This window comes from Kogia breviceps, chromosome 2 (genome assembly GCF_026419965.1).
Source record: "Kogia breviceps isolate mKogBre1 chromosome 2, mKogBre1 haplotype 1, whole genome shotgun sequence".
Taxonomy (NCBI): Eukaryota; Metazoa; Chordata; class Mammalia; order Artiodactyla; family Physeteridae; genus Kogia; species Kogia breviceps.
The window spans coordinates 132,598,973-132,614,504 of record NC_081311.1 but is presented as its reverse complement, the minus strand read 5'-3'; the positions used below and the strand labels follow the sequence as shown (position 1 = coordinate 132,614,504).

Below are 15,532 nucleotides of genomic sequence, written 5' to 3'. Positions count from 1 at the left end.
GAACAGCCTTCCCTTTGGACCTAGAGCTTCTGCTCTGCACTGAATTCTCCTGGAGTCCAGAATGGCATGCTACTTTTGTTCCTGTTCTGATGTGGCAGTTACAAGGTAGTTACTTGCAGGGAGGTGAAAAATACTTTCCAGCACAGGTACCTCTAAGACCAGATACATTCATAGGAAACGTTGAAATGACAGAGAAATGCTTCAGAAATGTAAACTTCCAAACACAGAGAAAAACTTGTTTCCCTGATTCATAAATTTTGTGGCAATGAAATTTGGCATTGACTTCACTGAACTTGGGGAACACAATGTCTGGCTATTTGCCACACGAGGATTATTCTTATACTTGGCATCCTCACCATTTTTTGGAAGTTACCCCAGAAGAGAATCAACTTCATCACAGACAAACCTATAGGTCAAGTTTATATGTCAGAAAGTCAATATTTTAGAAAGCTGTAACTAATGCCCACAGTGGGTGTCCGTTGTTAAAGATGAGAACAAGTTCTATCCTGTTTCGTTAACCAATACATTTCTGTGATACAGCTCTACATTATAAATTGTGTTCACATAATTCAGAACCCCATCTATTAAATATCACTGAGACAAATGTACTTCAGTTACACACCCAAACCCTTTGCCTGCCATTGTCCACATAGAAACAACCATAACTCAGCTATACAGTCTATGCAGTCACATTTTGGAGGGCTACCTTACCCCATCAATATAAATATCATCATCATTTCATTGGTCCCATTTGTTTTCATGCATGGTGCATTCAATGAAGCTTCGATTTTAAAACAGTACCAAAGACTGACAGTGGCAATGACACAAAAGAAACAGTTGGACAACTTGGAAATAATGGTTATGGGTTTCTTCGTAGTGAAGTGTGAAGTCATAGAAATGGTAAACTAAGAGAGAGAGATTAGCTTTTGTTTTTTTATATCCTTGCTTTTAAACATTCTAAAATATAATATCTTTGCAAATAACAATATTGGTACTGGGATTCATGGTAAATATTAAGAATATTTTATGCAGCTTCTGGCATAATTCATCACCTTTATTACTAATTCTGCCGTTACTAATCACAGCTGACTCACATTGATTTTTCTCCCAACGATTCATTAAGATTCTTTAATATGGAACTCTTTGAGTGTGGTCTTATAATTGAGTTCTTTAAAAATTGTTCATTACTCTGGAGTCTCGTTCCTTCAATGTTCTGGCTCAGATTCCTCATCTGTTAACTGAAGAGCCTAAATCTGATGAGTTCTAAAATGCTATCGTTCCGTGACTTCTAAACCATTTGACATCAAAAGGTTTTTACGCCTTTCCCACCTGTAGACCATCTATTTATTCTTTTACACTGGTACAACTCTTTTAAGAAAAGACTTTATTTTGTATTTTAGGTTTCTATCAGAACTTGACGCACTTTATTCTTATTCCCTTGCACCTCCCTTTAGTGGATCAAAGCAAAAAGAAAAAGTTTAGGGCTGGGTATGAATTCCCCAAAAATGCATCTCTGCATAACTATTTTTATTCTTATTTGTAAATTTCCTACCCCAACACTATTTACTTCTTTCACTTATTTATTTTAGGCTGTGTACAGACTAAAATTTATCTAAAATAACTCACAAGACCTCACAACATCTATAAAAATGGTTCCTTTAGCAGAGCTTTGGATATAAGAATTTCAAAGTGAACTTTATTTTTTTAAAAACACCAGATTTGAGTAAGACACATAAAAGTGGGGCACAGAAAATGGTACTCAAGTTTGAGTAAAATTTTTAAAAAGGCATATTTTATTTTTAACCATACCTTCCACATTGCAATTTGTGATCAGTTCACTCTAATTAATATAGTTAGACATGGGGTTTTTTTTCAGATTTTTGAGTTTGGACTCAAAGCATACAATTGTACCATAGCCCATAGTAGGTGGAATACCTAGTGCATTATGCTGCAAGGGGTAATTGCAGCTTGGGGGAGAAAGTGGGGTTCTTCTGATTGTCAGCTGAACTGGGTTTCTCTGTAGTTCTGGAGGCGGTGGACACAGAGGCAGAAGGAAGGAGAGAGTTAAAGCCTTTGCAAAAATGTCACAGAACATAGGTAAGTGACTCAGATCAAGAGCACTGCCGTATTGGTAGAGAGATGGGAGAACCAACTGGAAAGAGTAACTGCCCCCATCACAGTCCTCACTTGGTTGTGGGCATGCAGGAGGATGAATAACTTAATTTTGACCTTCTTTATATTTATTTCCAAAATTTTTCTGTAGTATATGAGGGGAAAAGAATTTATTTTAAAGGCACGTCTTATAAATGTCCCTAAAATGACATCTATATGAACCTAAGTAAATAAGCCCAAATTATAATAATCTTAAAAAGCATTGTGTGTGTTATTTTTTATCAGTAAAAATCAAATGTCAAAAAGGGCTTCTGTCGAGAGTGGCACACGTAAGACAGCTCGTTTGCTCTTCGTCTGGAATCAACATCAAGAGATCTCAGAAGCATAATTTTTTGGTATCTGGGCAGCTGGTGATCGTTGGTCCTGGCGCCCCTGCTTTTTAGTCTGGAAAAACAGAGTGTTTTGTTCCAGTCAGCTAGAATGGTAATGTAGAGTTTTTCCAAACACGCATGTTGTCACACGTTTTGTAAGTTTGATGTTTCTAGAGCTTCTGCGAAACTGAAGCTGGGTTTAGTTTCTAGAGCTCTAGCAATAAATTTTTTGATGACAAAAAAAAAAAAGAATCAAATGTCATGTTACTTAACCACAGAAACAGATCCCACAGTTAAGGCAATAAGCCAATTTTCAGAATGCTTTTTAATGTAAAACTGTTTTGCTAGGGAATTAATATGTCTTTTGTAATTTTTAATAACTTATGAAGCTATTTGAATATCAAAAAACCCACCTGTTTTCTGTAACATGTTAATTAGGAAGAGATCTTGGAAGATGTAATTTTATTTATCAACTTATATTCAATTCACAGCTGACTCTTCACATTGATTTTCCTTCAAATGATTCATTAGGATTCTTTAATATAGAGCTCTTTAATTGTGGTCTTGTAACTGAGTTCTTTAGAAATTGTCTATTACTCTGGAATCTAGTTCCTTAAATTCTCTGGCTCTTAATGCTTAAGTTAGGTTTGGAAATGTTCCTTTTGTTTTCACCAGTATTCACTCTACATCCTCATTAGTCTCTAGATATCTCTTGGGTATGTAGCTGAGATATGTCTTGTTATGTTAAGAAAAAAGGAAGTGCAAATTTCTTGAATATGGTGTCTTTGCAGAAGAAAGTGTCAATTAAAGCACTCCGTGTTATTTTTTCTGCACATATATATGTCTTTTCAAAATAATTTAAAATTCTTTTCACAAGATGATGCAGAGTTTGAAGGTTGAAATCTAATACTTTGTACAATGCATACACTTTTAAATAGTTGCTTCCCATGATATAAAGATAATTTTGCTCATGATTTGAGGCATCTGCAAGACATCTCTCTATGCAATGTTTCCTCCTATTTTTAAGGATAGTTGAAATACATTACCATATTCTTTAGATTAGGTGGACTATTATTCAAATAAAATGGATTTATTAAAATAATTATATATCCCCACACAGACACACTTCCCCCACTCTAGTTTGGGAATTTAAAATCAAAACAACAAATTAATCTGCAAAACTTTTCACCATCAAACTTACTATGAACCTGCTAAGGTGTCACTACAACTCATTAAGGGCAAGGGCTGTACCTGAGTCTTACTCATTTTTTTAAAAAAATTTTTTTTGGGGGGGTCCGTTTGGTTTTTGTTGCTGTGCGCGCGCTTTCTCTAGCTGCAGCAAGCCGGGCTACTCTTCATTGCCGTGCGCGGGCTTTTCATTGCAGTGGCTTCTCTTGTTGCAGAGCACAGGCTCTAGGTGCGCGGGCTCAGTAGTTGTGGCATGCGGGCCCTAGATCATGCAGGCTTCAGTAGTCGCAGTGTGTGGGCTCAGTAGTTGAGACGTGTGGGCTGTAGGGTGCAAGCTCAGTAGTTGTTGTACACGGGCTTAATTGCTCCGCGGCATGTGGAATCTTCCCAGACCAGGGCTCAAACCTGTGTCCCCTGCGTTGGCAGGCGGATTCTTAACCACTGTGCCACCAGGGATGTCCTTACTCATCTTTAAATACATCTTTGTGTCAGCGCCTGGCACATAGAAAGGTCTAATAACCTGTTTGCTGAATGAATGAACTAACTACTCTAACTTCACCTAATTGCATGTAATAGCTTCCTCTCCTTCATTACGATTGCAGTCATTTTCTGAGTATATTTGAATACACATCTAGGCTAACAACAGAAATTTAAATTTTAATCATCGCTTTTTCAATTTGGAGCATGGAGAGATAAAGGGTCACAGTGTAAGGGTTTGCTACATGTTAACCTTTGCCTGTATCACGCATTCACCTATTAATATTTAATGAGCACCTACAGTGTATGAAGTTGTGTGCTAGGCACTGAGAAACGAGTACTTAAAATATTTCAAATGTGTTTTTTTGCCTCCAGGAACTTTAAGTTTAGCAGTCACATGATTCCTATCTTGGATTAAAATAGACTGTTTTATTGTTTCTAACTATTTAATCATCTTCCTGTAGAAGAATTAAGTATGCTCGTCACATTGATGTTGAGTTTAACCATATGTTTTAGGCTAATGAAATATGAGTGTAAGTGATATATGTCACATTTGAACAAAAGTTTTAAAAGGCATTGTGTGGTTCAGTCATTGAATTTTCCTCTGCCATGAGAACAATGCGCCCCAAATAGTGACAGCCCCTTTATCCTGGATCCTGGAATAAAGAAGGATCTAGGAACAGAGCCAATGACAACCCACAGCTACCTTAGTCTATATTAGTAGGAGCAAAACTAAGGCATTTTTTGAGTAGGCTACTGAGATTTGGAAACTCGCTTTATCCACAGTGTAGTCTTCCAAATGTGACTAATATACATGGACAGAGTTCAACAATAGTTTCCCAGGTAATTTTAATGTCAGAAAATTATTCTCACGAAGTGGCTTTCTGCCTTAAAGAATGTAGGAATTTCTACTGATTACACTGAAAAGTAAAAACTAGATCTGTCTGACTCCATGCTTTATCTACTGTACCAAATTATCTCTTTAATGTAATACTAATGATAATTGCTGTAATAGGAGTATGAGATGACATCTATCAAACACACTCTTTGACTTTATTACACTTTCCTACTTAATCTTCCCAACATTTATACATGGAAGGCATTTTTCTTTTCTAGGTTAAAAAAATCAAATTATTTGCCCCAAAATCACATCTGTCTTCACTCTTACCCACTTCTCATTCTTGTGTCTTACCTGCTTTTCAAACAGTTTGGGCAGTAAAAGTCTATAAAGGTACTGTGATACAAAGGAAAGGGTCCTGAAGACAGAAGACCTGTTTCACTCTCCATTACTAGCTATGCGACTTTAAGGGCATCACTTAACTTACTTATCACTCAGGTTACTGATCCATAAAATGAGTTTGATGCAGGCTCAGAACGAGAAATATACATGAAAGGTCTTTATAGGTTATGAGGTACAAAGATGTATGATATTGTCACCGTTATATAGAAAGAATGATCTTCCCTCTTTGATCATTAACTTTGTAGGTCAACAGCAATTATCCACAGACTTCTCATGGTTTGACCAGAAATATCCCCTCTGTGGATTCACTCTTTACTGCCAACCTTCTTTTCCCACTCTGCATACTCCATTTCCCAATCACCAGTGATCAAAAGAAAAAAAAAAAAAATACTGAGACAGAAAAATAGAAAGTCAGAAATGTAAAGAGGTATAGTCAGCTTTATTTATAATAATCACTATCAGTTGGGAAGAGATAGCCTGTGGTAATCAAGCTCATATATCCAGGAATTTAACCTTTCCTTGTCAATGACATAATAACTTTTTTATATCAGATATATTTTGCAAAGATTAGGCAAAGGTTGCTTTTTAAGCGACTGCAGCAGGTTGCATTTTCCAAAGACAGCTGCGCCAATATCTCCCCTATCTCTCATCTCTTGCCACTGTCCTATCAAAAGAGAGAGCCTATTTCTCTACTCCTTTAAACATAGGTGGACCCTGTGGCCTCTTTGACCAATAGAACTTGAAAGAAATAATGCTATCCTAGTTCCAGGCTTAGCCTTTCATTGGCCTGGCAGCTTCCCCTTTCTGCCTCTTGTAAAGCTCACAATTGAACACTCATTCTTGGGATGCTTCCTCTAGAAACTAAGGCACCATTCTCTGAGAAGCCCAAGCCACTTGAAGGTCCATGTAAGCATTCCAGTCAATAGCTCTACTTAAGCTCCCAACCATCAGCCAGCTTCAACTGCCAGCCATGTAAAGTGCACCATCTTGGATAGCCAGTCCAGTCCAGCCTTCAGATGACTGCAATGACAACCGAAATCTAACTGAAACATGAAGGAAACTGAGCTTGAACAAGTCAGCTCAGAACTTAACCTACAGAACGATGCAAAATAATAATAAATTATTTATTTGTTGGGGTGGTTTGCTGTATAGCAATAGCACCAGAACACTATCTACTGCATGATTTTCCAAATGTGATTGTCCTTTGTTTCATTCTATAAATCCATTAATACAATTTAACGAAAACCAACATGATTTTTCAAATCATTTAGTGATTTCATTGTACTGATGCTATGTGTTTTTAAAATTCTATAAACTAACTTTAAAATGAAGACATTATTTCACGGTTTGAAGCTTACTGTAAAAATTTTTAGGAAAAGATGGAACTAGCATGCGAAGACAAAAACATATTGAATTTTTATTCAATTATTTGCATGGGGATTTGGGGATCTAAACTGAATTTATTTTAAAAATAATGGATTTTGAAGTTTTAGTAAGACAGGTTTTCAAGTATCAGTTTTCTTGCATTTTAAATAATGTATCATAGTTGGTAAATTGCAACCAGGTGTTTCCCACTGATTTCGTCTTTTGTGGGGATCTTTTTTTTCCCCAAATGAAAAATACCTTTCTTCTTTTTTATAATTATAAAAGTAATACACACTCATTATTGAGAATTCCAGCATAGACTGTAAACAAAATAGAGGTAATAGTCATTTGAATATTCACATCCCAAAGATAGTGTTAGATAATCAAGTGTCTTTGGCAAGTTATTTCATCTCTCTGTGATTCAGTTTCATCTACAAAATCAAAATAATGATAATTCATAGGCTTTCTGTGGAACTACGTAAAATGATATATGCAGAACATTTATAACAGAGTCTGGAATAAAATAAGTATTCAATATGTTAGGTTTTTTTTTTTTTTTTTTGCGGTACGCGGGCCTCTCACCGCTGTGGCCTCTCCCACCGCGGAGCACAGGCTCCGGACGCGCAGGCTCAGCGGCCATGGCTCACGGGCCCAGCCGCTCCGCGGCATGTGGGATCCTCCCGGACCGGGGCATGAACCCGCGTCCCCTGCATCAGCAGGCGGACCCCCAACCACTGCGCCACCAGGGAAGCCCAATATGTTAGTTTTAATTAGTAACAGTTTGATGTATAAGTGTGTTTCCTTCCAGATTTCTATTCTAAGCAAGCATAATTACATGTACACATTTTTAGCAAAAATTTATGGAATCATAAATGCTTAGTTTTCAAGCTAATTTTTTTAACTTCACTATATCATAGGGATATAATTTTACAACAATACATAGAAATATGCCTCATTCCTCCTTATAACCACATTGTATTCTAATTTGTAAAAACATATGTAAAATATACCCAGAGTTCTATTTTAATTTTTTTTTTTTTTTTTACAATTTGAGCTAGTATATAAAACACTGCAATGAACATTCTTATTTTAAAAAATATCTCACACATAGGATTCTATAAACAAGAAAACCGGAAAAAATAGTATCTTAAAATATATGGAACTTTTTACTCAAATACGTCAGAATATTTTATGATCATATGGCACGTGCTTTATTAACTCTAAACCCTTATAGAAACCATGAGTCTGCTCATCTACATGCAGATAAAATTCTTATAAAACCAATATATAGGACCACAAAAACTAGAAAAACCAAAAACCTAAAATCCCCACAATATTATCAGGCTCCATAAATAATCAAGTTTAGTTAAGGACTTTGGGTGCCTGTATTATGTTCAGCATGTCATGAAGAGAACCTTTATTTCATTATGTCATGTAAAATTCTAGTCAAAGACTAAGTTCCAAACATATGTGAATATTTGAAGACAGAATTTGGGTAAAGAATATCAACCATAGATACTGACAAATTGAATGAAAATGAGGTATTAGCATACTAACATTGAACTGACATAAAGATTAAAATAAAATGTCAGAGAGTGAGTTATTTAATTGGTATTAACCCCAAGTAAATTTCACACAGCGAGACCAACCTGCCTGTCTTATCTCTGCTTCTCTGCTCCTTTAAGCAGGATGTTCAAACACTAAGTGATAGAGCCAAGAGGTTTGGCTTAATGGAGGAGAGGAGGGGAAGAATTTGACTCCAATAGTTTCATTAGCCCCTGATCTCAATCTTCCTCCAAATACACGTAAGATTCATGTAGAAACATCAAGCTTGCTATGAAAACACAGCTCTGAAATAAGTTACCTAGTCCTCACCTTCTAACCATGTTCCTCTCATTTGACAGTTCTGGATTCCCCACTGACTGCCAGATGTTTGGGCAACTTTCACATAATAAATCTTTTACATGGAGTCATGTGGATGTATGTATGAAATGTTTTACCAGAAGCTTTTGGCTTCTTAGATTCATATGAAGTCTTCTTTTTCTCGTAGTGTTGTAGACACATACATACATAAATAAAGTATATCCCCTGTGGTACACTGAACAATGGCCCTGGAAAGAGATCTATGTCCTAAACCCCAGAACCTGTGAATATATTACTTTACATTGCAAAAGGGACTCTGCAGATATGATTAGGTTAAGGATCTTGAGATGGGTAGATTCTTCTGGATTTTCCATGCGGGCCCAATGTAATCACAAGGGTCTTTATAAAATTGGGGCAGGAATGTCACAGTCAGTGAAGGTGATGTGACCCCAGAAGCAGAGGGAAGGAAGAGAGTATGAAGATGATTAGAAGATGTGACATTAATTGCTTGAAAATGGAGGAAAGGGTTATGAACCAAGGAATGCAGGTGACCTCTAGAAGCTGTAAAAAACAAAGAAATGTATTCACCCCTAGAGCCTCCAGAATGCAGCCCTGCCAATCCATTTTGGATTTCTGACGTCCAGAACTGTAAAATAATTAATTCATATTGTTTTAACTTACTAAGCTTGTAATAATTTGTTGTAGCAGCAATAGGAAGCTAATACACTCCCAGTGAGGTATGTCATGACAAAGAATTCCATAGCTCATTTCTTCACAGTAAAGTAGCCAAATATGTAAAGTTTAAGAACAGTGTGACTAGCTAGAGATACTTGTCATAGAAATATTCACATGCTGAATTCTGATAAGAACACAAGTGTGGTTATATTTTATACCTCTCTTTGTAATACTCACTCATTTCCCTCAGTGTTCACACGTAAGTTCATTCTAGTTGTATCCTTCCAAAATGACACAAAAGAGTATGGAGTAAGCTACATCTTACTTTTACTGCTCTTTGTAATAATGATTTTGAACTATCTCTGTAGCTATGCCAAAGATGAAGTGACTTGTTTCTTGAAGTTAGGATCCCTAAGTCACTGATAACCCAATATTCCCTAAACCTTATAAAGAAATACACCTGGGATGTGTAAGCAGATGCAACTAACTTAGTTACTTCAGATCCAACCCTACTATGAGTTATAGCCATGCAGTTTCTGGTAGAACCTACTTTTGGAAGTTTATTTATTCATTAAATTTGAATCAAAACCTTTGTGCAGAAGGGTTATGTGGTTTTAATAAACATAAACAAGCCAAGAGTGGCATAATTTCATTTTATACTCAAATGGGGAAGTTAACTTATACAGGAATAACACAAGAGAATCCTGTGAAATAGACTATCAGTGTACACTGGAATAATAAAGTACAGAATCCTTTTAAAAGTGCTGAGGAGATTCAGATAAAAAGGTAATTGGAGCCTTTTGGGATTGTCTGTTACATTGCCCTTGACTTCCTAGATTCCTGCAAAGAGAAGAGAAAAGCTACAATTCTTAAATTGTGTTTTTTGGATGAAGGCAACATGTATCTTTCTCACTGCTGGGTCCAGGGAACTACAAGGATGAGGTATCAACATGGCCAGTTAGTCAGTGTCTTCATTTTAGACCTTCTTTTGTCACTTCTTTTGTCTTGTTAGGAGGATTTGTATTTAAAAGGTTAATTACTCTTTGTCATACTTTTCCATTGGTTCCATAGTGCTCATCACAACTCCGAGAATAATTATGAAATGTAAAATTCACATTCTGTACCAAGAATTTAGTAATTAAAAACCCAAGTTGTAAAGTGGTAGTGAATAAAGAAAAATACTCAAGAGAAAGAGGATTGCCAATCTTCCATGTTGAGGCTTAAAGGTGATTTTTAGTCTTTATATGTTGACATAAGGAATCTTTCCAATGCTGGAAATTTTTTCAAATGTTAAAAATGCCACAAGGGTTTAGATTATTGCATGAATAATGAGCAAATGAATTAAAACATACCAAGGATACTATACAAAATGCTATAATAACCCAGTTATGTCATCTCAGAAATAAGGGGATCAATCCTTTTAAATGTATAATTAGATTCATTAAACCCTTCTTGATGTCCTTTGTAATTTCATCCTGTACCTCTTGAAGTAACACATTTCTTAAATACACTAATAATTATGAATAAAACTATGCTTTGTTTTAGTCTCAATTTTAAGAATTCATTTTTACAACATTAGGAGGAACTGTCTTGTTCTAATTAAGACCTTTGAGGAGACCCAATAAATAGCACCTCCTTCCCTACCACACATCGAACATTAAACTAGTGGAAAAATATGATACAAGTGTGCAATTCCTGGAACAAAACTTCACCTTTACTACTCAAAAAATGTCTCGAATGGCATTTGCTGGTTATATTTTTGGGAGGTTTAGACTTCCTAATATTAAACCCCAGAATACAACAGCTTTATCTACCCAGTTAGAGACATGAGAGAAGAAAATGTGCTCCCTTCGGTCAGGCTTATTCTTAAGAGGTAAAAAGAAGAGCTGAGTCAAACATTCCCAACATACTGTCCCAATTCTGCAACCAGATAAATCACACTACCTTCCCAAGAGCAAGGTGACCAAAGGGATGGAGAGGGGTTTGAGTGTTATGCTAATCTAGCTTTCTGGACATGAAAGGAAACATCTGGAAAGAAAAGAAGCAGCATTTCCCCACTAACTGGACTCACAGATTCTTTCCAATACACCTCATATGCAGTCCTTCTGTTTATATCTATTTTTATAAACCTTGAGAATAGTCCCTTAATCTTTAATTTTCCAGATAAGGGGTATATCTGTAAGATGTATACTTCCTAAGAAAGTTTGGCCTGTTGTTCATTTTAATTGCATATCTGGGGAACTTGTCTATCACTTATGCACTTCCTGATGTCTAGTTAAGAAGGGTAACTCTTTGTATTATCCTGGGAATGGATTAACCCTATAATTTTTACAGACCTTTTGTTTCTAGTGAGTTTCCAATACCTTTCCTAAGGATGCTCAGAAATGTTATTGGTCTACCCAACAGGAGCACGCTGAGCCTTTGTCTATGGGCAGCAATGAAAATGCTCACTGTAACTTTCTAATGAATCATAATTGCTGGTTGAAACCAATCCATCATCTTGCAAATATCATCTGGATTAATTCTTCCTAAAATGCCTTGCCTTCAAACCCACACTGAAACTTCTGCCATTCCACACAGTCAACATAACTAAATCTCTCTTCAGTGTATTCCCCATAGGTTAAAATTCTACTACATGCACAAGCTCCCTGTGATTTTACTGAACTTTTGTAAAAATGTCAGATGAGACAAGTTCCAGAAGTAATTTTGGCTGTGTATTAGTTTCTTACGGATGCCTGATAAAATACTGCAAATTAGCAGCTAAAAACAATGCCCATATATTAGCTCAGGGCTCTGGAGGTCAGAAGTCTGGGCACAGTGTGGCTGGGTTCTCTGCTCAGGGTCTTACCAGGTTGAAATCAAGCTATCATCCCGGGCTGTGGTTCTCACCTGAGCTCAGGTCTTCTTCAGGTGTACTGGTTGATGGCAGAATTCATTTTCTGTGGTTGTAGGTCTGTGTCCCTGCTTTCCTGTTAACTCTCAGTTTGGTGCCACATTCGGCTTCTAGGGGCTCCTGATCTCAGCTGTTCAAAATAGGGTGTTTGCTTTCTTCCAGACCAGCAAAGACTTCCCCTCCTGTGACCAGCCAGAGAAAAATGTCTGCCTTCCAATGTCCCAGATGATTACGTTACGTTCCCCTGAATAATCTCCCTTTCTTAAAGTCAACTGTGCCATATGATATAAATGAATTGTGAGAATTAAACCCATCATATTCACTGTGGCTAGAATTATGCAGGATGTGTATACCAGAGACAGAAAATCTTGGGGACCATCTTAGAATTCTACCTACCAAACACTGTTAACAAGTCCTAGGCATAGAAATGCCTGATTATTTCTCTCCTTTTTTCTTTCTTATTTTTGAATCAGCTCCTTATCTTTGCAAAACACTGTCCAAATGAGACTGTCATTCAATTTTTAAAATCTTCTAAAATCTCTGGTAAATATCTGTTAATTTTTTTTAAGTCTAAATGAAATACTTAAGTAAACAGGGTACTTAGAGTCAGCCAAACCTGGGCAAGGGTCTGGATTCTCCTTCTTCATGGTGACTCGACCTCAGCCAGTAGTGATGTAGTTATGGAACCCTTTCAATCTGTTTCCCTCTATAAGATGGAGACAGTAATTCCCACCTCTGGGGCACTGTCAGTATTTAATGGGTGTGTTAGAATTCTTACCACAATGCTAGGTTCAGAGTAGCCAGCTAATAGTTTCTCTCCTTTTCCTTCGTTTTATTTATCTTTTCATTGTGGTCCTGCTTGGTTTTTATTTAAACTCACAAATCTGCAATAGATCAAATAGACCAGATTTTGCCTTACAGAAAAATGTTACCATTCCACCAACACATTATTCTCAACAGGGTTACAGTATTCTACAATTTATTACCATTGCCAACACCTTGCCTGGTATGGAAGAGCTCTAATTTGTTGATCCCTCTTAAAATGCTTTTCATGGGAATCACACTGATCAGCATATTGATCATCAAAATAATAAATTACATACTTTGGGTGCCAGCACCACACCTTGAGTACTTTAAATATTGATCATGGGAGGTGATTTATTTTTATTATTTTTGTACAACACATTTAATTCATTCTACTTATATAATGCGGTTCTAAAACGACTCCATGTCTAATAGAATTCTTAGCTGAGTTTCCTTTTCTACGGTGAGTAGAACTTAAGGGATCAAATTGGTTCCCCAGTTCATTGCCTTTGTTTTTTTAATCATCCAATAACTTATTTAACTTAATTAATCGCTTAGAAATTATTGGCAAGTGTCCCTCAAATTATTTTTTGCTTAATTTTTTGCACTTGACATTTGACTCTTACTAGGTTCCCTGATTCTTTTTCACAATTTCTTCACTTTGGAAAAAAATCTTAATTTTTTTTTTCCTTCATTCAAGTGTGTAGTTTTACCACTTAATCATGCAGGACTTGTGGTCGAGTTCCTTTCTTCAAAATACATTGTGCTGCTTTTAAATGACTTAAAGGTTTCCCCTGGGATATTAATGAGTAGTTTTTTTTAAATGTTTTAAATATTCTGTCAGTTTGGCTGTTTCTTTGTTTTCTTTTCTATCATTAGGCACCCTCCTTCCAATGGATATTTTCAGTTCCCCTCACTTTTATTAAAATGTTGAATTTGATCATGCTATTACCACTTAATAATTACCACTCTTCTGACCACTGCTCAAAGCTAAATCTATTACATTTCATCCTCCTTGAAATTCTAAAGGAATTTTATCTCAAAAAGTCATTTATCATATCCAAATACCTGACACCCACATTTTGTCATGGTTACGATTTCTGCCAATCTATATGGGGACAAATGTGCTGCCTTATTACTATTATCTGGCTTAATTTGGGGGGTTCTCTTTGTCTTGTTTAACATATATGACTTATTCTCATTGTCCCAGTATTTTGCTACCTCTTTATTCCTTAAATATGGAATGTCTGCTTACCAAATTTCCACGTACTTCCCTTGTTTTGTAGTGTTTTTATCTTGTACGAATCAATATTCAAACATTTTTTGAATGCTCAAATCGAGCAATTTGAAGAGAGTTAATGAAAGAATAACATATAAAAGCGCAGTAAGGAATGGTGCAGTGTTCCGGGCTGAGTAACAGTGGAGAGCCATTCGAAGAGGCAATCAGAGGGAGTGATAATTACTGGAACCCTGAGATGGGGCTGGCAATATGAGGGCTGCCAGAAACTGAAATTTAGTGATGGATGCATCCAACCCTCTGCAACCCAGTAGGACTAGGCAGTAGGGAAAAAATACTCCATCACTTTCCTCCCTTCCTTCGATTTCCTACTGGAAATCCCCACTGGCTAAAACCCAACTGGAATTCAGAGGATAACAGAGGCCTTTCAGCATCTTCTCTTCATTCTGAGCAGGAAAAGAACGATGCAAAGTGAGCCTGGAAGGGAAACTGAAGAAATCCAGCAGAAACGCCAACAATGCTTACACCCCAATCTCAATGCCTTGTTAGAGACGATGTGGCTTAGGAGCAGCATATGCCATTGTTCAATGTTTCTCCCTCCAGCTGGGCTCTCAAATACCATTCACTGTCTATATATTTTGCCAAGCATTCCCTATCACCATAGCTTCTGAGATGAGTTTGGAAATACTTAATGCATTCTTAATTAAGATGCAACTTGTCACCTCTCTGGGAAGCTTTCCATAAAATCCACACGAAGACACTTTGAAATACATGATTGTTTCTCAGGTGCAGTTCTTAGAAGGAGCAGCATTTCAAAGAACATTAATGGCAGCAATCCAATCTCTTCTTGTCAATCAACATTTTGGAATAGGGCCTTCTTACTGTGCTTTCCAGTGATGTTACTAGATGACTCAATGTTGATTCCTTTCCTGTTCTTGTTAGCATTAATCGTAATAATATTGTCTGTTTTCTTTGTCCGTAGAAATTTACAATGACAGTAAAGGAAAGGAATCTAAGAAATAAATTCTTTTCATCTTAAAAGTCTGAATCTCTTTCTTCTCAAATGTAATACATGATAGATCAACCTTGCTAGTGGTTTTATAATGTCTACTGAAATCTCACCAGTGTGTTCTATCTAATACTTTTTTCAGTTCTTCTTTACCATTTGAGGGGTGATAAAAGTCTCCATTGCCTTCAAAACATCTCCACCATTGGCTCACCACAGTGCCTGAAATTTCCATCTTTAGAGAAAGTTCTCTGATATAGGACTTTATCTCCAGGAAGTTCCTATCAAGTGGGTTTAGATT

At 36.5% G+C, this 15,532-nt stretch overlaps 1 protein-coding gene and 1 non-coding gene across 15 annotated transcripts in view; both read left to right on the top strand.

Annotated features, from left to right (window-relative positions):
• KCNH7 (potassium voltage-gated channel subfamily H member 7) overlaps positions 1-15,532 on the top strand; it is a 455,266-nt gene that overhangs the window by 279,699 nt on the left and 160,035 nt on the right. The window lies entirely within an intron of this gene.
• Positions 2,413-2,546, top strand: LOC131751722 (U11 spliceosomal RNA). The gene has a single exon (XR_009334285.1). It is a non-coding gene; the product is annotated as a U11 spliceosomal RNA (small nuclear RNA).